Source organism: Schistocerca serialis, chromosome 4 (genome assembly GCF_023864345.2).
Source record: "Schistocerca serialis cubense isolate TAMUIC-IGC-003099 chromosome 4, iqSchSeri2.2, whole genome shotgun sequence".
In the NCBI taxonomy this organism is placed as follows: domain Eukaryota; kingdom Metazoa; phylum Arthropoda; class Insecta; order Orthoptera; family Acrididae; genus Schistocerca; species Schistocerca serialis.
Window position 1 is genome coordinate 757,343,650 of NC_064641.1, and position 22,859 is coordinate 757,366,508.

The following is a 22,859-nucleotide window of genomic DNA, read 5'->3' on the forward strand; positions in this document are numbered from 1 at the left end:
TGCTGACAGGGTTCGCGAGTGCGACATTCAGTTCTGTCGTTCTCTTATTTTTCGTCTCAGTCCATTTCAGTGACCGCCCGTAACGATCACTCAAACTCACACTTTTGTCCGCGTTGTGACTTAGTAGATGATGCTTCTCCGCTTTCCCTAAATGGTGTGTAAATCTTCGATACGCTGCCTTTTGAAACACCAAACACTTCAGCCCTCTTGCTGCTTACGGAAGCTCCTACTGTACGAGCACCAACAATTTGCCCACGTACCCATCCGCCTAGCTCCGAGCTGATACACCCACAACTACACAGAACACTGGTCTGACTGCGAGTGACACGTGCAACCTTTTCAGGGCATTGCACAGGTGCCGTTCGCAGTCAAAATACAATAGCGCAACCTGCGGGCTTGGCTGACATCTACATTTACGTTCAAGCGTGCATTTCCCGCGCGGTATTTCCATGTTTTCATACAACCGCTGTAGGTTAACGCACCTGGACTGACCCGCTAAATGACCCGTATAAAGCATCTGGAATGTTTGGACAGCGTGTGAAACGTAGCAGTCAACTTCCCACAATTGTGTGACTCTGCGCGATCTGTCAGTGAGTGTATTACGTTGCATATGATTTATATACTGATAGAAAATTGTGAACACCCTTACTCGCCGAAATGAGTCTTAACAAAGCTACACTAAATAGCCAAAAAAACTGGTGTACCTGCCTAATAACGTGTAGGGCCCCCGCGAGCACGCAGAAGTGCCGCAACACGACGTGCCACGGACTCGACTGAAGAAGTGCTGGAGGGAATTGACGTCATGACTCCTGTAGGGCTGTTCATAAGTCCGAGGCGGTGGAGATCAGCACGTTACAAGGCATCCCAGATATGCTCAACAGTGCTCACTTCTGGGGAGTTTCATGGCCAGCGGAAGTGTGTTTCTGGAGCCACTCTGCAGCAATTCAGGGCGTATGGGGTGACGCATTGTCGTGATGGAATTGCCCAAGTCCGTCGGAGTGCACAATGGACATGAATGGATGCAGGTGATCAGGCAGGATGCTTACGTACGTGTCACTTGTCAGAGTCGTATCTAGACGGATCAGGGGTCCCATATCAATCCAAATACACACGCCCAACACCATTACAGAGCATCCACCAGCTTGGATAGTCCCCTGCTGTGATGCAGGGTCCATGGATTCATGAGGTTGTCTCTACCCGAACACGTCCATCCGATCGATACGATTTGAAACGAGACTCTTCCAGACAGGCAACATGTTTCCAGTGTCAACAGTCCAATGTCGGTGTTGACGGGGCCAGGCGAGGCGTAAAGCTTTGTGTCGTGCAATCATCAAGGGTACACGAGTGGGCCTTCGGCTCCGAAAGCCCATATCAATGATTTTTCGTTGAATGGTTCTCCCAGCATTCAAATCTGCAGCAATTTGCGGAAGAGTTGTCCTTTCTTCACGTTGAACGATTCTCTTCAGTCGTCGTTGGTTCTGTTCTTGCAGGATCTTTTTCCGCAGCGATGTCGGAGATCTGATGTTTTATCGGATTCCTCATATCCACAGTACACTCGTGAAATGGGCGTATGGGAAAATCCCCACGTCATCGCCACCTCGGAGATACTGTGTCCTGCCGACCGCTACGGTCGCAGGCTCGAATCCTGCCTCGGGCATGGATGTGTGTGATGTCCTTAGGTTAGTTAGGTTTAAGTAGTCTAGGGGACTGATGGCCTCAGATGTTAAGTCCCATAGTGTTCAGAGCCATTTGAACCATACTGTTTCCCATCGCTCGTGCGTCGACTATAACACCGCGTTGTAGCTCACTTAAATCTTGATAACCTACCATTGTAGCAGCAGTGACCGATCTAACTACTGCGTCAGACACTTGTCTTATAAATGCGTTGGCGAACGGAGCGCCGTATTCTGCCTGTTTACATCTCTCTGCATTTAAATATGCATCCCTATACCAGTTTCTTTGGCGCTTCAGTGTAGATGCGATGTTAATTGGTGTTAGCGTCATGTTTCGTGGGAACGATTCATTCTTCGTCTGGCGTGGTTATGTGTGTGGTGCGTCATCTTTGCTTTAATTATAGCTAAGAGCACGTTTTTGACCTCAGTTTCATGGTCTTAATAGCACATGCAACTTATTGTAACGTAATCCAAGCATCCCGATTCTGAACGGGTATTTTCATAATGCAGGATTTGAGAATGTGTGAGATCTTTACATTTAACGAATCGGTGATCATCTGCTTTTAAAAACATTTGCGAATCACATAAGATTGCTTCGTTACAGTACTTGCTGGCAAGTGGAGGAAAGGCGTCGCCATAGTTAAGAAAATTTCTTCGAAGTCAACCTTCAGTCTGGTTAACGATTGGCACTCATCTAAGCGTTCGAATATTATATGCAGCGACCAGCAAAACCATGAGCTGCAGTCTTTATCGTCGGACGACTCGTTTCTTCTTGGAAGCGGGACAGTCCCGTATGACAAATGGCTGGCGGCTATCGGAAGTCGTTACTCAGGAGCTGTTGCCAGCACAGGACGCCGTCTTTCCCCATCCCTGACAGCCGATACAGTTTGCTTCGTAAGTATCTAATGTATGCCTCGTTTCCGGGAAAATCGTAACGATTCATCAGACTCGTAGTTGGCTGTGGAATAGATGAGACAGCTGGCTTCTGAATAATCTGACAACATAATGCCTTCGCCACTATTTATAAGTTCTATGGCACGTCTAGACTGTTTTTAGTCGCTCATTTCCGGGGGGACTGTCTTGTTATGTTACTGAGGTTTAAGTGGTGTTAGTTTTGAGCTGTTCCTGCGGAATATTGCTTGTTTGTTGGCTATGTCACTAAAATATGAGTACATCTGTGACATCGACGAATAGCTTCACTGGTGCAAGAGGCAGCCGTAGAGAAACAAAAATTGTGGAGAAATATAGCGATAGAGCAAAAAACTGATGATACGGGTTGTAGGTCGTACTCTGAGATGAAGAAATTAGCAAAGGTGATGAAATCGTGGCGGTCCACGTCTAACCAGTTGCAGATATTATGGTCTGTCGGTAAACTGAAGCGCGAGCATAGCTTGTGTTAGGGAAAGAGCCTTCGCGTAAGAAGTGATAACTGCCTTACAGGAAAGGCAAGAATAAGCATCCCGTCTAGAAGTCCAGTGCAGCGTACGGTCATTTATTGGAAACTAGCAAACCTGGCTATGCTTCGCAACTACTAAATGTGTATGGTAATTGGACATGTGTCCTGAGCACTGGAATAGGAATGTGTATTTACTCAAACGGAACTTTCATAGCCATTCCAAGTCTCCAAAATATTGGGCTGATATAATATTCAACCAGTGGTCAGTTGCTGCTTTCTTTCACAACGCTCGTGATTTACGCAGGAGTAATAAAACAGTTACACACTTATTTATTGGCGTAGTTTCACCCGTATTTATTGGCGTGTATTACGTTTTTAAACATCTTCTCTTGACACAACTTTCTCCTACATAAATATTTCACGATTTCCTTAATAAAATCGTACTCCTGCTTTATCAAAGTATTACGATGGTACTGATAACCAAACTTCGTTGTCCAGAATGAGATTTTCACTCTGCAGCGGAGTGTGCGCTGATATGAAACTTCCTGGCAGATTAAAACTGTGTGCCCGACCGAGACTCGAACTCGGGACCTTTGCCTTTCGCGGGCAAGTGGTAGAGCACTTGCCCGCGAAAGGCAAAGGTCCCGAGTTAGAGTCTCGGTCGGGCACACAGTTTTAATCTGCCAGGAAGTTTCAAACTTCGTTGTGCTGGCGAAATTGGAGCAGCTGATTTACAATCTACACCCGGAAAAACACACAGTTGATCGGGCTAGCAAAATGAGTAAACTGTGAACCTAACTCCAATTTTAATCGTCCATAACTTGTGTCGCATATTAACGTCTCCTGCTCATCGCTGCGCCAAGCCGCTCAGCTACATCCAAAATGCGTATTACGCACATTTTTACGAGTCATGCAATATTATGTCCAAGAGCAGTAAAGGAGAAAACGAGTTAGAAGTCGTAGAAGCGTGCTATAACGATGGTAATCGTTCGTTTGTTAAGGCTTTCGCCGGCCGGAGTGGCCGAGCGGTTCTAGGTGCTTCAGTCTGGAACCGCGCGACCGCTACAGCCGCAGGTTCGAATCCTGCCTCGGGCATAGATGTGTGTGATGTACTTAGGTTAGTTAGGTTTAAGTAGTTCTAAGTTCTAGGGGACTGATGACCGCAGATGTTAAGTACCATAGTGCTCAGAGCCATTTGATTTTTTTTGTTTGTTAAGGCTTTCGCGGCGACTTGTTGACATACTGCCTGTTGCCTTCTGTCTCGGCTTCTTAGGGTGACGTTTTGTGGTATTCCTGGCTGTGGCCGCCAGTATTTTATCTTGCTAGAAGCTAGCCTTGATGCAGCTTGATACACGTGAAGTAGCATATGACACAAAAATGGAGTGAGGTACAAGCAGCAGATGGTACAATATGTACCATTCCCGTGGGAGAGTCCGCCAATTGTACTGAACTTGCATCTCGGATATTAGGCACCAAAACGCCTAACTTTTCTTATTAATTAGTCGTATACTTTTCATTGCATTTAACCCATTTTTCATTATGACAATCTTTCATTGTTACCCTACGAGTCTACCGTTTCTGTTTATTAAATTTCACTAGTTTTGAGAAACATAAGAGTAATGATATTGCACCTGAAGTGCTTCGGACACCGTCGGGTCGGTTTGACGCGCATGGGAGACGAAGTCACTGTTTCGGGTGTTCTTCAGAGCCGGGCGTGTATCTGTCTTTCGGACGGACATGTCGTACTCTACATCGGAAGTTGTGAGAAAAGTTACCGTACTATTTAGAAAGCTATGTCAAGTGTTGTAGAAGACAGTGTAAAAAGTGATTATGTAAAATATAAACAAACAGGATACGTAAATGAGAGGTGTCACCTACCATCATTGTCAGTACTATAGCTCTTGCTGCACTCAGATACAGATACTAACCTTGGCAAGTGGCACCCCATAAGCTCAATCACAGGTTCACGTTCGAGTTGACAACATAGCGACCTCCGCCGAAGAAGATCCCACGATCGACGAGCTGTCTTCTGCGCTGGGGACACAACTTTAGAAGACGACAGGTTGGTGGAAAGAACGCTTATTAAATCTCTACAGATCTCTCCAGCTTCCAGATCTGACTTCCAACAGGACAACGTATAATTTTATAGTTTGTTTGAATCTTTTTCTGGCGTTTCGCCAGCACGAGTGGATGACATTGTAAAATCTGCACCTTTCATTGCTGGTAGTGGACTGGAGTCGAGCTCGCTCTACAGTGCAAATGACGTCGATATGCTCTGTGCCTCTAGTTGCTCGTTTCCAGTCCGTCATTAGCAATGGAGGGTGAAACTATGACAATGCCAACCACCCGTGCTGGTGAAACGTCAGAAAAAGCATCAAACATACGCCGGCCTAAGAATGCGATACAAAAACAAACAGGCAGTTTGTCAGTCGTTGATTTGGCTGTACCAACCTTCGCACGCTGTAAATGCGAAAGATACGTTGCTACTAACACGCGATACACTGCAGCAGTCGGCCTTACTCCCTGCTCCCGGAGCACTAGCCTGACGGCCTTGACTGTGACCACAGTTCCTGAACAGTCTGGCCGTTGCGTAAGGACCTGCATGCGTCGACTGTGACTCACAGGACTAGGCTGGCTCTTCGCTTCCGCTCCCGCCTCTGCATCGGTTCGCTGCTTCCTCCCGTCACGCGAGGGAGGCGCCTGCTACGCTGACGAGCGTGATGTAATCCACTTGTCTGTTTCGCAACATTTTTTTAGCATAAAATTTACTGGTGACAAACAAAACATGGTCGCACGTGTGAGTAGCTACTATTACTCGGCGTTGTCCGGTTATTCTAATCTGTTGTTAGACGGAAGAATGTGCAAGGTGGACTATAGACTGCCGGTAAACTCAAGAGCGACCAGCGTTTTCGGTGGGGGAAGTGGCCTTTCCCGGAAGAACGCTTCCACCGGCGTACAGGGGCACCCAAAATCTGTTGCCCGATATCTGTCTAACAGTGTAGATCGGCGTTCAGTGGTATACGTCGTTTCTGTTCGTGGGATCTTAGTTGCCAGTGCCAGTGAATTAACTTTGTATACTTACTGATGTACTTCGATATGCGGGAGTGATGGATAATCGTCTAGCATTGCAAGAAAATGTGCAAAATACAACGAAGAGGAGGTATTTGGGGAGTAACGAGCGTTCTATCAAATGGCTATGAGCACTATGGGACTTAACATCTATGGTCATCAGTCCCCTAGAACGTAGAACTACTTAAACCTAACTAACCTAAGGACAACACACAACACCCAGTCATCACGAGGCAGAGAAAATCCCTGACCCCGCCGGGAATCGAACCCGGGAACCCGGGCGTGGGAAGCGAGAACGCTACCGCACGACCACGAGCTGCGGACGAGCGTTCTATCGTCTCTAATGTTATTACAGGGTGTATTTAAGAGGCGAACCCAAAAGAACTGTTGGCTAATATTACCAGTCCCAATTAAAGGGCTGCAATTTATACAAACGTCAGCCTCACCTAGTAGGACGCATAAGTAAGGAATGGAAGAATAAGCTGCATGGTTTATTGGAATCTCCACGAAGGAAAACTAATAGTTTTGGGAGGAAACCCATCGTTATAGACAGTTTCAAAATCACGTAAAACCTTTTATGCTTATGGAACACTAAATCTCTATCTCGGTCACTATTCACTTGATTTTAAGACATATTGCTTAAAACCTTTGCGCAGTAGCTATTCTAAACACTGCTGAAATTTCCTGCAAACCGTGTACGCCGATTCTGGACTTCTAAGCAAAAAGCTTGACAACGGGGTGCTTTCACATATTAATTTTTATTTTTTGGTAAGAACTTTATTTGTTAATCTACAGCAATGTTATCCTCTTCAAAATATTCCCCATTACATACTATACACTTATACCAGTGCTTTTTCCAATTCCCGAAACACTTAAGGAACTGTTTCTTCGGTATGGTTTATAGGTCTCTTAACTGTGCATTTTTAATCTCATCCATGCTTGTAAAACCGCTGTCCTTTAAGGCCTGCTTTGAAATGTTTATACCACTTGTCTGCCCTTGGTTTACTCATAACAGGCTCACCAAAAGCAAAATTTACCATTTCTAAACATTTCATACACTTTATTCCATTCTTATAACAAAATTTAATACAAATTCTGTAATTTATTTTTATACAAAACAAATAATCGTTGATGCTACAAAAACACATGTAACCTTTCTGACAGCTGACAACAGAGTAAATACCCAATATGCATAACATTGAACACATACTTTTGAGGCGTGTTTACGAAGACAGTGATAAAAAAGTAGTGCAAAATGGACTGATAAAACACATAAAATTATAAATTTTTGCTTACTTTTTAAACACTCTTTGTGTTGCATGAATTGTTAAGTTTCAAAGAAAACTTCTATCTTTTAGTAGAAACACAAAATAAGAACAAGCCTTAAATTCTACAGACTCATTGCATTATATGGGGTTCATTTTACGATTAGCAATAGAGTAACATATATTCACGTGAACAGGCATTCGGTTCTATGTTTGTAGTAGGATCCTGACTTCCGTTCTTATGTTATTATTTACTCTGTAATGTTGTGTTTCGGAAGAAGCTATCGTTTTTTGTATTCCTTATGGTCTTAATGCATTTGTCTAAAATAAACGCAGCCGAGATGTATCTGTACATGGCTTCGCCACATATTTGAAGCGCGCGCCGCGGCAGGGCCGGTACTATGTAGTGAAACAGCCTGTAGAAGCGCCTTGTGACGTAGTTGAGTTGGTAGAGTGGGGACTCGCTCGCTCGCTCTTCAGTTTACCGACAGATTATACAGCTAAACTGACAAAATTTCGGAGCTTTTTCAGCGACCAGGGGTCCCTTATACTGAAATGTACAAGGGACCCCTGGTCTCTGATGGCTCATTACAGAGTAACTGCAATTCGTTATCTCTTCCTCTTCTATCTTTATATTTGTATTTCACAGAAAATATCTCCACTACGGTGCAGATGTCGACGATATGCTCTGTGTGTCTTGTTGATCTCTGTCTTGTTTGGAAAAATACTTGTTCCATTCTCTCAAGATACTTGTTGACAGCAGTAATGCTCACTGTACTTTCCTCCCTCAAGTTCCGATGGTACTGCTAGTTTCTGTCTCGTGTTTATTTTTCTGGTATCGTTATGTGTAAGTAATAGTGATAAACAGCGGTATGAATTGGTTTACTGATGAAGAGATAGCACGAGTATAGATTCTCTAAATGCAATGGAAAAGGCGGTTGAATTGTTTCCGCAGCGATGGCAAACACCTCACATTATTTTTTGGATCTGAGGGTCATTGCACTACCCTTGCGTTTTGTTATTTATACTGCTTGCATATTACGGTCTATTTCACTGTTGACAAGATATTTTCACTACAACAAAAGTAATTGGGGTAACAAGCCCCATAAATCAATGTCACATTATTTCTCTGTAACAAACCACTGGAGAACCCGGGTCTCTTATACCGAAATGTTCAGGAAATAACGCTATCTGGTGGAACAGTGACAGTTTGGTGTGCTACGAATTGCTTCCCCGAGGTATAACCATCACTGCTAACATTTATTGCCAATAACTGAGACGTCTTGCATACGCAGTCAGAGAATAAAAACCAGGAAGACTGCGTGAAGTGATGCTACTCCACGATGACTCCCGCCCGCATCCTGCTAGATGCCAAAAAGCACTATACATCTCTTGGGTTAGAAAGTCATTCCGCAACCATCTTATTCACCTAATCTTGCGCCCTCAGATTTTCATTTTTCCCGCCCTTCAAGGAACTTTCTTTCCGGATGAAAATGCGCTGCACACATGACCCGGCGAGTTCTACGGCTCAAAATCACGTGGTTTCTACAGTCGCGGAATCGAAAATTCACCGCAGCGTTGTCAGGCTTGTAAACAGTGAAGGAAAAAATATTATTGATGACTGAAGTGTCTATTATGTGTATCTATTGTGTTTATTAAGCTTACAGAAAAACGCTACGAATTTACACACTAGCCCATTGGAAATGAAGCGCCTTTACCAAATTTCGTAAGCTCTATGTTAATCTTATGTGCCCCCCCCCTCCCCCTCCGCTTTCCGGTTTCTACTGGTTTTCAAACTTTTTTTTTTAATTCTTTCCGTGATATTAAGTCAAAGCTAAATTTTCGTGTACAAAATCACGCTCTTGTTCTGTTTCATCATATCATAATTCTTCTCAGTACTTAACGAAGTCTTCTATCTCTTCCCGTTGTGTTTAGGTGTTTCATCACCTTATATACAAACTGCTGATAATATTATCCCTCATATTTGTACGAGTTTCTCTATTCAGTGCCGTTACTGTTCTTAGTTTTTCTCTAGACTGCAGTGGTAAGCTTGGTTCTTTTGTTTGCAACCTATTCTTTTTCGATTTTGCAATAGCTTCCCCTACGGCTTCTCTCGCTGGCCTCCTCTGTATCGTCCACTTTTTCTACTTGTAATGGATATTGCGACAGTCTGTTTTGATAACGCCTCCTAACACTGTCCTCTTGCCATAAAGAGGGTTTCCAGATTGTCTTATTGTGCTTAGTTTTGTGCCTTTCTGCATTTTGTCCACACAATGATTGTCGATTCAACAATGAAAAGGTCTGAAGAGATATCACATCTACTGTTCACATGTTTACGTATAATGAGAGATGAATATTTTCCGTTTTGCAGTTACATGTGTATTAGCGATCTCAGTCTTCTTGCACTCCGTGTGTACTTAACGATGTCATTTTTCCTGTGAAAGGTGTTCGTTATTTTTAGCTGATGGAAATCTGAACTCTCTTGCGTTGTTCTCATAACTTCCCCAAGGGTCCAGCTACGTTCCTTATTGGTTTATTGCCAACTCCATCACTTAAATCTCCACTTATAACAAGGCAGTCATTCCTGTTCAATTTATCCAGCTGTTTCTGACGTGTATCATAAAACAATTGTCTGCTCCTTCCTTCATTCCTTCCTCTGGTGCGTGTACTGCAAATAGTCATATGACCACTCTCCGTTTCAGATCTTGCTGATACTATCCTTTCGTTACTAACGTTATAGGACAATAATTTTCCTTTCAGTTTAGTATGTATCAGCAGTGCTGCACTTTGCTGTGCTCTAGTCTCCATGTCCACTTTGCTGCATGTCATACGGTAATTTGCTAAATCTTCAGTCTTTAAGTTTCTTGTTAGTTTCCGTAACGGCAGCAGCAATTGTTCTCCTTTGTGTTATTATTTGTAATAACTCATCCATTTGCTGATATCATGTGTATTCCAGGTATAGTTTTTCCTGGTACGTAATCCTGTTGTCATTTTATGTTTCGTCTGTGTTTTTGTTCTGGGGCTATTCCGTTGAGGCTTACGAGTACTCTCCACTTTCATATAAAAGAGGTTACCAAACTATCTTGGCAGAGTAGTCCGGTGACAGGGCTGACATCTGAAGGCCTCCTGACCTGCCTCTCTTTGTTTTTTTTTTTTTCCAATAGCCGAAAGTCCCAGATAAGGCGCGGGGAACTCGCCTTTCATCCTCTCCCATTTGCTTCACTCCTTGTAACGAAGTGCATTGCCCGGGGGCTATGGGTTTACATCTCCTTAAACGTGGGTGTAGAATTTGAGGGTAGAGCTGCTAACAAAGATCGCAGAGGCGTTGCCAAGGGTTTTGTTGCCCCTGCCTATTCGGCATTGAGTGGGACATTTGAGAGCATACCAGCCTGTAGGCCCCCGTACTTATGATAGTTACGAATAACGCTGTATACTGACACCTAGGCGTGGATCTAGGGTTGGGTTCTGGAGGTCGCAGTTTGTTACTCTCAACCTCCACGCTTTCCCTTTCCCCAAATATAATCTGCCCCCGCCCCTGCTTTTAACGTGCCCTAGACGCTCACGATTTTAATAATAATAACAATATTTTAAATACAATGTTTTGTGTATTAATAATTTGTTTATATCATTGCTTAGTTCATTGCTTTAGCGTAGCTTCCAATAAACTGCAATCCGAAGAAGCAGAGCATTTGAGAAGCTTTCGGCTGAAAATTTGAGGAAAAAACGAGCCGTGCAGTTGATTAAAACCAATAATAACAACAAATGATGACAACTTTCACACCGCCATAATTTACATAACATAAAATCGAAGTGTTCACTTACCATGCCAGTATTTCATGTAGCACTAAGATTGTGATCACAGGTCTGTAGATTGTGACTATTTGAGAGAGTAAATGACGGAAATTCTGTTTCTTTCAGCCGTTTCCGCCTACATTCGAGTAGCCGGCCTTTCTGTTATAATTAATGGAGGGTATTTTCCTTTCTGTCTTTCCTTACTCAAACTCCTGTGGTTTTCTGGTTCTGTCTGTAGACTGTCGAACCACGTCGGATTTGTTGTTTGCTAGCAGGTGGTCTCCTCAGTGAGTCAGGACGCAAGTGTATCGATGTGGGGAAGTTACTGAAAAGTATCCTGTGTGAAACGTAGCGTGTAGCTTCGAGAATTCCTTGCTACTGTTAATTTCATTCTGTTGTATTCTCCGATATTCGTAATTATAAACGCTTTAATATTTTTTAGGAATTATGAGCCTCAATCTTCCTTCCCCCCTTCCTCTTGAATCAGCGTATGCTGAAGCTACAACGGACCATGAAATCTACGACATAATGAAGAAAGATAAACTGGCCAAGTGCGAGTAGGAGTCGCGCACTGAGGTTCCGTACAAACTGTAAGTAGGCTGTTTATGTTTTTTCTATGTAAGTAGGCTGTTTATGTTTTTAAGTAGGCTGTTTATGTTTTTTCTATGTAAGTAGGCTGTTTATGTTTTCTTATTGGCAACGTTACGTAGCGCTCAATATGAAAATCACTGGCTGTGCTGTGTGCAGTCTGTCGCTAGTTTGCATTGTTGTCTGCCATTGTAGTGTTGGGCAGCGGCAGCTGGATGTGAACAGCGCGTAGCGTTGCGCAGTTGGAGGTGAGCCGCCAGCAGTGGTGGATGTGGGGAGAGAGATGGCGGAGGTTTGCAATTTGTCATGAACTGATATATATATTATGACTTGTGATGATATTAAGGTAAATACATTGTTTGTTCTCTATTAATATCTTTCATTTGCTAACTACCCCTATCAGTAGTTAGTGCCTTCAGTAGTTTGAATCTTTTATTTAGCTGGCAGTAGTGGCGCTCGCTGTATTGCAGTAGCTTGAGCAGCGAAGATTTTGTGAGGTAAGTGATTTGTGAAAGGTATAGTTTAATGCTAGTCAGGGCCATTCTTTTGGAGGGAATTTTGAAAGTCAGATTGCGTTGCGCTAACAAAATATTGTGTGTCAGTTTAAGCACAGTCACGTATAATTGTTCAAAGGGGACGTTTCAAAACTTAATTACGTATATAGACAGTTCATCCATTCCGGGAGTCGAGGCTCTCGACGAGTTTTGCCTATCATCGACATTGATACTGCGAGGACATCGATCCTAGGGATTCCAAGACTTTCAAGAATGTTTCAATTTCAAGTTTTCAGTCGAATAACAAATGACAAGAGAAATTTTTTGTTCGTGTGATATAATTACATATTAATAATTTTCATTTTTTTCCTTTACTATTACTGAGAAACCTTTCTCCTTAGCAAATTTCGTGATTCTACGTCAAGGGGAGGTAGTATCCTATAGGTTTTAACGAGTGATTCGGCTAGTATCAAAATATGGGGCATAAATGGCCGTATCTTTTGATTGCGTTGACTTAGGAGCTTAACCTTTTCATGCCACCAAAGAACTATAGACTTCAGGATGTGACATAAATTTCAACTTCTTACGTCTACTTTACTGAGAAGAAGGTGTTTTAAGAGACGATCGAACGGACACACTGTCTGATAGCAAATGACAAAAATGCATTTTTCGAATGATATAATTAAAAATTAATAATTTTGGATTTTTCCTTTGGTTGTACTGTGAAACCTTGCTTATAGGCTAATTTAGTGATTCCTGGTCATCTGGAAGTGCCCTTTAAGTTTTTATGAGAGTGTTTGCATGTATCAAAACATGTGACATAAATGGCCGTATCTTTCGATTACATTAACTTAGAAGCTTCACTTTTTTATATCGCCAAGGGACCGTAGACCTTAAAATGTGACGTAAATTTCAGCGTGATACGTATACCCGTTACTGAATAAATGGATTTGAACAGTCGGACGGACAGACAACGAAGTCATCCTATAAGGATGATTGAGGTACGGAGCTCTAAAAAGGAGGTTTCTGTTGTTTTGACAACCCTTCATGCATTGACAGGGTCCCGTCAATATTAATATACTCCGAAAACGAAACACAAAAACCTTTCGTCGCCATAATAATTTGTTACAGTCGTGAGTGTAATTTCGTAGCATAGTTGATACCGGAAGCAGCGAAGATCGCGGTAAATGTCTAAGATACACCACAAGCACGACTACGGTAGATGGCAAGTATTACCGGGAACCCTGCGCACGTGCACGACATATGGGAGAGCGTTCGGCGTTGAGTGTTGGTGCTACCGCGTTAGATAAGCCCGAAAAATGTGGCACACGCCGTGTTATCGGCCCCTGACAACGCTCCTTTCCTGCTTCAAATACGTCAGCTGATCTCTCTGCCCTTTTTTTCTGTTTCGTAAGTTAAATAAAGATACGCGCTCCGAGTAGGGCTTTCCGTACAACTTAACACCGTCTCTGCGTTCAGTGAACTATCAAGTACCTTCAGTAGTTTCTAGATACGACCTTTGCCATTAAAATGACAATGGTATTGGTCGAGGGACATAGCAAGAAGCGATATGAAATTTGGCACATTGAACTTCCGATGCCGTAACAGGTCTGTAAACTGTTTGGAAAAAAAAGGAGGAATGCGTGAAAGACATTGAAACACAATGAAGACAGGAACAAACACTTTTCTTTACTGATTTTCACTTTAATTTAAACTGTTCCTTACTGCAGCTCCCCTAAGCTCTTAACAGTAACTATGTTGCGGACATGACATTGCATACCTTAAATCTTCTCACATATGACTCCAACTGCGCCCTTTTCCGATCGTTCTCATATCTTCATTAACAACTCCGTCTGTAACGAATTATGACTATATGTTTTTGTACTGATGTTTTCGTGTTCTCTGCGTAATATTGCCTCTAATCTACTATCCTTGCACATTTACCTTCACGAACAAAATCAAAGATTTCTAGTTATGGATCGAGTAAAGACGCCATACGAAAACATTGTAGTATTAGTATTGTGTGTATCTCAGAGTAAATGTACATTCTGTTTTTAGCACGTGGCCATGCATTATCGAGTTACTCGTTAAGCAGAGAGTACATTTAATCATACAAGTTGCTTCAGTTAAGATTTTTTGTTCGAGATATTACTCCACGCAATTGTTTACAGTTGGTAAACTTCTGAAAGGAATTCCTACAAAGAGTTGGAGGGTGGCTTAAGGTAAGTATTCCGTCTAAATATTGAAATCAGAGTTTGGTCACACAGCACCTGTGCTCATTAGTCAATCATACGATGAAAACAAACACTTACCACGCTATACTGAAGAAAGAAGACGTACGTTGTCTCATTGTTTCAGTATGTCCCATGAAAATTCTCGGAAGTATGTCACAACGCTCGATGACATGCTTAGGAAGCAAAAATTTACAGTTACAAAAAATTACAAAAATATTACACTGTTGTGGATGTGATCGTAAATTAATGATTTCGTATAAGTTCTTTTTTGACATACATTTAGCGTATAGTTTATGAAGTTATGCTTTGCGATAAACCGCACATTGTTTTTGTACCATGGTAACGGTCTGTGAATTGGAAAAAAAGAAAATGATAACATTTCTTTTAAAGTAAAGCTATACTAAGATAACATTTCCTCATGGTCAAAAAAGAGCAAGACATTAAAAAATAAAACTTTGTCCTCGTGGCAGCACGGAGTCATACAGGTGTGGCACATTAAGAAGTAACTGCCGGCTAAATTCTGCCAGATACCAGTTGGCCTACCAGAATAATACAAGAGTACCACCAGATGGTAGCAATTATATGAATAATAATAAATAATTTCTAGGTTTTTTAACAATGCATAAGTACATGTAACAGTATCTGAGGGAACACAAAGTGAATAATTTGAAATGGGAAACGGTACAACGCCAGTCATACTAAATGGAAAATATAAAAGGTAATAATATTACGTCAATTTTTAAATCGGAAGATTATTTCTAATAAGACAGTTAACATTAAACATATTTTAAAGACTGAAGGAACCACATCAAATGGGAGACACTATAAGTAACAGTATGAGGATCACTTTATAGGATTATGGCAGAATGTCTACTTTAACAAATTCTAATGTCATGCATTATATTTTTCGTTTCACAGCAGACGTCTTACGAAATTTCCAGTTATAGTACTGTTTTACATAATTATTTAATTGTAATGTATACATCGATGCACAAAACATGGGCATAGAAGTGATAGCATCTTGGCGTATTACAATAACGGATATATGGACGTGCCATAACCCGACGTCTAGGTTACTGATGTAATGTGGACATCTACACATTTCAAAACGAGTGCATACTTGCACATTTTATTATGCAGTGATAATAATATGAGACCTAGAGCAAGGAAATAATGGGATATAATTTTCAATTGGCTTTTTTTTTTTTTTTTTTTTTCGGTGACTGCGCGACGTCACTCGATATCTAGGTAACAAATGAACAGCGTGATTATCGAGATGTGATATTATAATAATTTACAGAGAGATACCATGACATTTGCTAGCTGTATGGGGGCTATATGCAAATTAAGTACATAGGGATATAAAGGATTACAAGTGAGAAGAATGGCAGGTGCATACGATGAAGGCAATAAAAACTTCATGTCTGAAGCTGTCTGTACAGATATTAATAATAATGTAACAGTGAGCTGACTGTAGTTGTGCACACATTGTATTGGGGAGCCAGTGGTTAGCGGACCTATGTTTCTGAGGATTAGTTGCTCCTTTCATTGTCCTAAATGCTTCTTTCGGTTGTACCAATAGTAAAGACACCCCGTTGTTGTTGTTATTGTTGTCTTTGATCTGAAGACTGGCTTGATGCAGCTCTCCATTCTACTCTATCCTTGTGTAAGGCTCTTCATCTTCGAATAACTACTGTAACTTACATCCTTCTGAATTTCCTTTCCGTGTTCATCTCTTCGTCTCCCTCTACGATTTTTTATCCCCTCCCACACACATATACACACTTCCCTCCAATACTAAATTGGTGATCCCTTGATGTCTCAGAATGTACCCCCCTCCCCTGATCCCCACTTCTTGTCAGGTTGCCTTAGAACATGCCCTACCAACCGATCCCTTCTTCTTTTAGTCAAGCTGTGCCACAAATTCCTCTTCTCCCCAAATGGTCCAAATGGCTCTGAGCACTATGGGACTTAACTTCTGAGGTCATCAGTCCTCTAGAACTTAGAATTACTTAAACCTAACTAACCTAGAGACATCACACACATCCATGCCCGAAGTAGGATTCGAACCTGCGACCGTAGCAGTCGCGCGGTTCCAGACTGAAGCACCTAGAACCGCTCGGCCACCGCGGCCGGCTTCTTCTCCCCACTTCTGTTTAGTACCACCTCTTTACTTACGTGGCCTAACCATCAATTCTTCAGCATTCTTCTGCAGTACCACATTTCAAAACCTATTCTCTTTTTGTCTATACTGTTTGTAGCCCATGTATCACTTGAGTACATGGCTACACTCCCGGCAAATACCTTCAGAAAAAGCTTCCTTATTCTGTATTCGATGCTAACAAATTTCTCTTCTTCACAAATGCTTTTCTTTCGATTGCCAGTATACATTTTATATCCTCTCTACTTCAGCTATCATCAGTTCTTTTGCCGCCCGAAAAGCAAAACGCATCTATTACATTGAGAGTCGAGTTTCCTAATATAATTCCCTCAGCATCACTTGATTTATTTTGACAACATTCCATTATCTTTGTTTTGCTTTTGTTGATGTTCATCTTACGTTCTCCTTGCAAGACAATGTCCTTTCCGTTCGACCTCTTTTCGGTCCTTGGCTGTCTCTGGCAGAGTTATAGTGTTATCGACAAACCTCAAAGCTTTTATTTCTTTACCCTAAACTTGAATTTCTACTCCAAAATTTTGTTTGCTTTCCTTTACTGCTTGTTCAATGCACAAACTGAATAACATCGAGGACAAGCTACAACCCTGTCTCACTCCCATCTCAACCATTGCATCCATTTCACGCCGCTCTTATAACGGCCGTCTGGTTTCTATAGAAGTTTTAAATAACCTTTCGCTCCCTGTATTTCACCCCATATAATAAAAAAAAATTAAAAGACGGTCAGAATGTTTACTTAACACAGTGTGGCTAGTGATGTGTCCAATATTGCCATTTTAGTGATTTTATTTCCCTACTTTACGGAAGCCATTGTAGTGTACATGCAGTCGTTGGACAGCAATGATGAGTTGTGTGTGTCTAGTGAGGGCCGGACAGAACGGAGGCGGCGCGCTGACACGTGGTGACTGTGCAGGGGGCGGCGGTCTGGCCTGGTGCTCGGTGCTCGCGGACGGCGACGGCGGCCCGGCGCCTGCCGAACGGAGCCGACGAGCGCCGAGCGCGCGCGACCACGCCGCCGCCACGTGAGGCGCACGCGACCGGCACGTGCGCCGCCGCCCGCTGTGCAGCTCAGGCAAGTCCGTGAATGGGCCGGGCGGTGCGCGGGTGTTGGTAGCGTCGTCTTTGTCCTATCCTCCACCTCCCTGGCTCCGTATACCGGCCGCCGTTCCATCACTGTCTCGCTGCCTCTGTGATTAAATATACCGTAGCAAACTGCGGGATGGCTTCCGCTTTTTCATGCAAACCACGAAATTATTCTCACGCTGTTGTTTTATTCAGACATGTTTTAACACATTCGTGGTCTTATTATTGAAATCTGAACTACTTAATGCTTAGAGCTTGTAGGATCTTGTTTAACTGAAGTAGCCTGGCCCAGTTTGTTTCGTTGTTCTCGCCACCATGCACATATTGAATCGTTCCTTTGGTCTATCATCGAAGCTACCGTGGCGCCATTCAAAAATCCGAATAGCGGCCCCGGCCAGAATCTGCATACTCTTAAGGGGGTACCATCTTTGAAAGCTTAAAAAATAGGTGAATTTCGTGATTTATCAGGGTTCCGTACCTCGGTCGGTAAAATGAAACGCTTATGATAAGATCAGTTTGTTGTCCGTCCGTCTATCTCTCTGTCTGTCTGTCTGTCCGTCCGACTGTTATAAAACCTTTCTCACAGTAACGGGTAGACGTATAAAATAAAAATTTATGTCACACACTGTGGTCTACGGTCCCTGGGGAGTGTAAAACTTTGAACCTTCCAAGTTCAATAGAATCTAAAGATACGACCAATTATGTAACATATTTTGACACTCGCAAACTCCGCATCAAAACCTAAATGATACTTCCTGTTGGTCTAGAATAATGAAATTTGGCAAGAAGAAAAGTTTCACAGCACAAGTAAAGGGAAAAATCCGAAATTGTTAATTTGTAATTGTATTACACAAAATTTTTTGTCATTTTTTACTCGACTTTCTGTCTGGCACTCCACCCCTTAAGACCTCTCTTTCTCATAAATTGGTAGACGTACAAGGTTGAAATTAATGTCACACAATGAGGTCTGTGGTCCTTTGGTAGTGTAAAAACATTAAGCTTATAAGTCAATGCAATCAAAAGATACGGCAATTTAGGCCCCATATTTTGACACTCGCAAACTCACTCATTAAAACCTGTTGGGTCCTTATCGTTGACGTTGAATCATGAAATTTGCAGTAAGCAAGGTCTCACGGTACAAGTAAACGGGAAAAAATCAGAAAATTGTTAATTTGCAATTACATCATATGAAAAAAATATTTCTGTTTCCATTTATTATCCGATTTCAAACTTGTAACTGAAGTATTCTCGAAAGTCTTGGACTCCCTGCGACAGATAATTTGCTAGTATCAATGTCGGTAACGGGTAAAAAAAGTCGAGATTCTCGATTCATGAACTGTCCACGTACACAATGAAGTCTGGACGGAACTCCCAGTACGCGAATCCTACTCGCATCTGGCCAATTTTATTTTTATGTGATATAAAAAGTAATGCTACGTTTTATGATATAATTTTGTTCCTTATATTTTTGTCTTCAAGAAATCATTTGTGTGTCCACATCCGACGTTCCTGTAAGGGCTGCACCAGATGGAGGGACCCCTTGCAGCCTGAACATTGGTCATCGTTGAGAATTCCCAAAGCCCTCCTGTTGTTTTTGTTGTTGTTGTTGTCTTCAGTCCTGAGACTGGTTGATGCAGCTCTCCATGCTACTCTATCCTGTGCAATCTTCTTCATCTCCCAGTACTTACTGCAACCTACATCCTTCTGAATCTGCTTAGTGTATTCATCTCTTGGTCTCCCTCTACGATTTTTACCCTCCACGCTGCCCTCCAGTGCTAAATTTGTGATCCCTTGATGCCTCAGAACATGTCCTACCAACCGATCCCTTCTTCTGGTCAAGTTGTGCCACAAACTTCTCTTCTCCCCAATCCTATTCAATACTTCCTAATTAGTTATGTGGTCTACCCATCTAATCTTCAGCATTCTTCTGTAGCACCACATTTCGAAAGCTTCTATTCTCTTCTTGTCCAAACTATTTATCGTCCATGTTTCACTTCCATACATGGCTACACTCCATACAAATACTTTCAGAAACGACTTCCTGACACTTAAATCTATACTCGATGTTAACAAATTTCTCTTCTTCAGAAACGATTTCCTTGCCATTGCCAGTCTACATTTTATATCCTCTCTACTTCGACCATCATCAGTTATTTTGCTCCCCAAATAGCAAAACTCCTACTACTTTAAGTGTCTCATTTCTTAATCTAATTCGCTCAGCATCACCCGACTTAATTCGACTACATTCCATTATCCTCGTTTTGCTTTTGATGATGCTTATCTTATATCCTCCTTTCAAGACACTGTCCATTCCGTTCAACTGCTCTTCCAAGTCCTTTGCTGTCTCTGACAGAATTACAATGTCATCGGCGAACCTCAACGTTTTTATTTCTTCTCCATGGACTTTAATACCTACTCCGAATTTTTCATTTGTTTCCTTCACTGCTTGCTCAATATACAGATTGAATAACGTCGGCGACAGGCTACAACCCTGTCTTACTCCCTTCCCAACCACTGCTTCCCTTTCATGCCCCTCGACTCTTATTACTGCCATCTGGTTTCTGTACAAATTGTAAATAGCCTTTCGCTCCCTGTGCCACTTTTAGAATTTGAAAGAGAGTATTCCAGTCAACATTGTCAAAATCGTTCTCTAAGTCCACAAATGCTAGAAATGTAGGTTTGCCTTTCCTTAATCTATTTTCTAAGATAAGTCGTAGGGTCAGTATTGCCTGGCGTGTTCCAACATTTCTGCGGAATCCAAGCTGATCTTCGCCGAGGTCGGCTTCTACCAGTTTGTCCATTCGTCTGTAAAGAATTCGCGTTAGTATTTTGCAGCTGTGACTTATTAAACTGATAGTTCTGTAATTTTCACATCTGTCAACACCTGCTTTCTTTGGGATTGGAATTATTATATTCTTCTTGAAGTCTGAGGGTATTTCGCCCGTCTCATACATCTTGCTTACCAGATGTAGAGTTTTGTCAGAACTGGCTCTCCCAAGGCCGTCAGTAGTTCCAATGGAATGTTGTTTACTCCCGGGGGCTTGTTTCGCCTCAGGTCTTTCAGTGCCCTATCAAACTCTTCACGCAGTATCGTATCTCCCATTTCATCTTCATCTACATTCTCTTCCATTTCCATAATATTGTCTTCAAGTACATCGCCCTTGTATAGACCCTCTATATACTCCTTCCACCTTTCTGCTTTCCCTTCTTTGCTTAGAACTGGGTTTCCATCTGAGCTCTTGATATTCATACAAGTGGCTCTCTTTTCTCCAAAGGTCTCTTTAATTTTCCTGTAGGCATTATCTATCTTACCCCTAGTGAGAAAAGCCTCTACATCCTTACATTTGTCCTCTAGCCATCCCTGGTTAGCCATTTTGCACTTTCTGTCGATCTCATTTTTGAGACGTTTGTATTCCCTTTTGCCTGCTTCATTTACTGTGTTTTTATATTTTCTCCTTTCATCGATTAAATTCAATATTTCTTGTGTTACCCAAGGATTTCTACTAGCCCTCGTCTTTTTACCTACTTGATCCTCTGCTGCCTTCACTACTTCATCCCTCAGAGCTACCCATTCTTCTTCTACTGTATTTCTTTCCCCCATTCCTGTCAATTGTTCCGTTATGCTCTCCCTGAAACTCTGTACAACGTCTGGTTTAGTCAGTTTATCCAGGTCCCATCTCCTTAAATTCCCACCTTTTTGCTGCCCTCCTATGGGACCTATAACAAAATAATTTTGTATAAATCATTGTCAATATATTTTTTATCAGAATATATAGGATAACTACGAAGTATTAAGTTCTAACAAAATCGTGATTTGTTGAAACAACTGTCATTTTCTTCACTCATAAAATCGAGACAATCAAATCCTATCAAAATCTTATGTACCGTTCTGAAGTTATGTTTCCCACCAATTTGAAAAATACAGTATAGAAAAACTCGTTAAGGTTTAGGTTGCTTTTTTTGTTGTACTTACGTTAAATGTGCTTCTAGAGTGCGATTCCTCGACCGTACATCAATCCATCCAGATCCAAAAAGATGCCCTCCTCGCTCTCCTTCGTGGCCATGGTGGTCCTGCGGGCCTCGGTAGCAGCTTCCGTGCTTCCGTCAGCCGCTGCTCTGCTCGCTCGACACTCTTTTCTTCCGCTTTTGTGCACAAGTGCTAACAGTTTGGTACGATTTCAAGTTCGCGTACGTTCGTACTGCCCATAATGCCAGTTATGCCGTGTTGGAATTAAATCGCTGCCACATTGGTTGCGATGTCAACTATTTTTCTCCCGCAGTGAATGGTTTTGGGAGACACTTTTTCGCAGATCGCCTTGTAACTCGATGACGCGAACTTGAGAGGGACACTACAATAAATAAGACATCCCAGAGAAAATTTTACGCCAAAAAAAATCGATTTTTTAAATGTTCAGAGGGCTACCCTTAAGCACGACTAATTACAAGAAAGATCAATTACGCTACGTATTGCTACATAGGTTTACTCTGAACCGTTTATTGGTGTACCAAATTAATCTTCCTCAATGACACACTATCAGAAAGTCGAACTAAGTAATGGTCGCCAGTCTCGATTTGGCCTGCAACACGTGATTAAATTTCCCTCTGCTCCGAAGTCAATAATGAAATGCCTTGAAGCAATCCACGTACTTTCAGAAAGATTCGGAGCTCCGACAACTGGGTGAGACACTTGCACATCGCTAACAGTTCTACACCTACGTGACTACTTTGCATTTCACACTTAAGTGCCTGGCAGAGGATTCGTAGAACCACTTTCAGACTGCTCATATTTCTCGAGCTTCCCACTCTCGAATAGCACGTGGTTAAAAAATGAACACCGAGATCCTACCTTGCGAACTCTGATTCTCCTACTTTATTACGATGGTCGTTTCTCCCATTAGAGGTAGGAGTCAACAAAATGGGCATTCGGAGGAGAAAGTTGGTGATTGAAGTGTCGTGAAAAGATATCGCCTCAACCGAAAACCGCCTTTGTTTTAATGTTTGCCACCCCAGTTCGCGTCTCATCTCCGTGACACTCCCCCCCCCCCCCCCCATTTCGCGAATATACAAAACGATTTGTCTAATTTGAAAT

The 22,859-nt window shown here is 42.1% G+C and overlaps 1 protein-coding gene across 3 annotated transcripts in view; it reads left to right on the forward strand.

Moving 5' to 3' along the window:
* LOC126473301 (6-phosphofructo-2-kinase/fructose-2,6-bisphosphatase 2) overlaps positions 1-22,859 on the forward strand; it is a 381,167-nt gene that overhangs the window by 98,857 nt on the left and 259,451 nt on the right. The gene's annotated exons all lie outside the window — the stretch shown is intronic.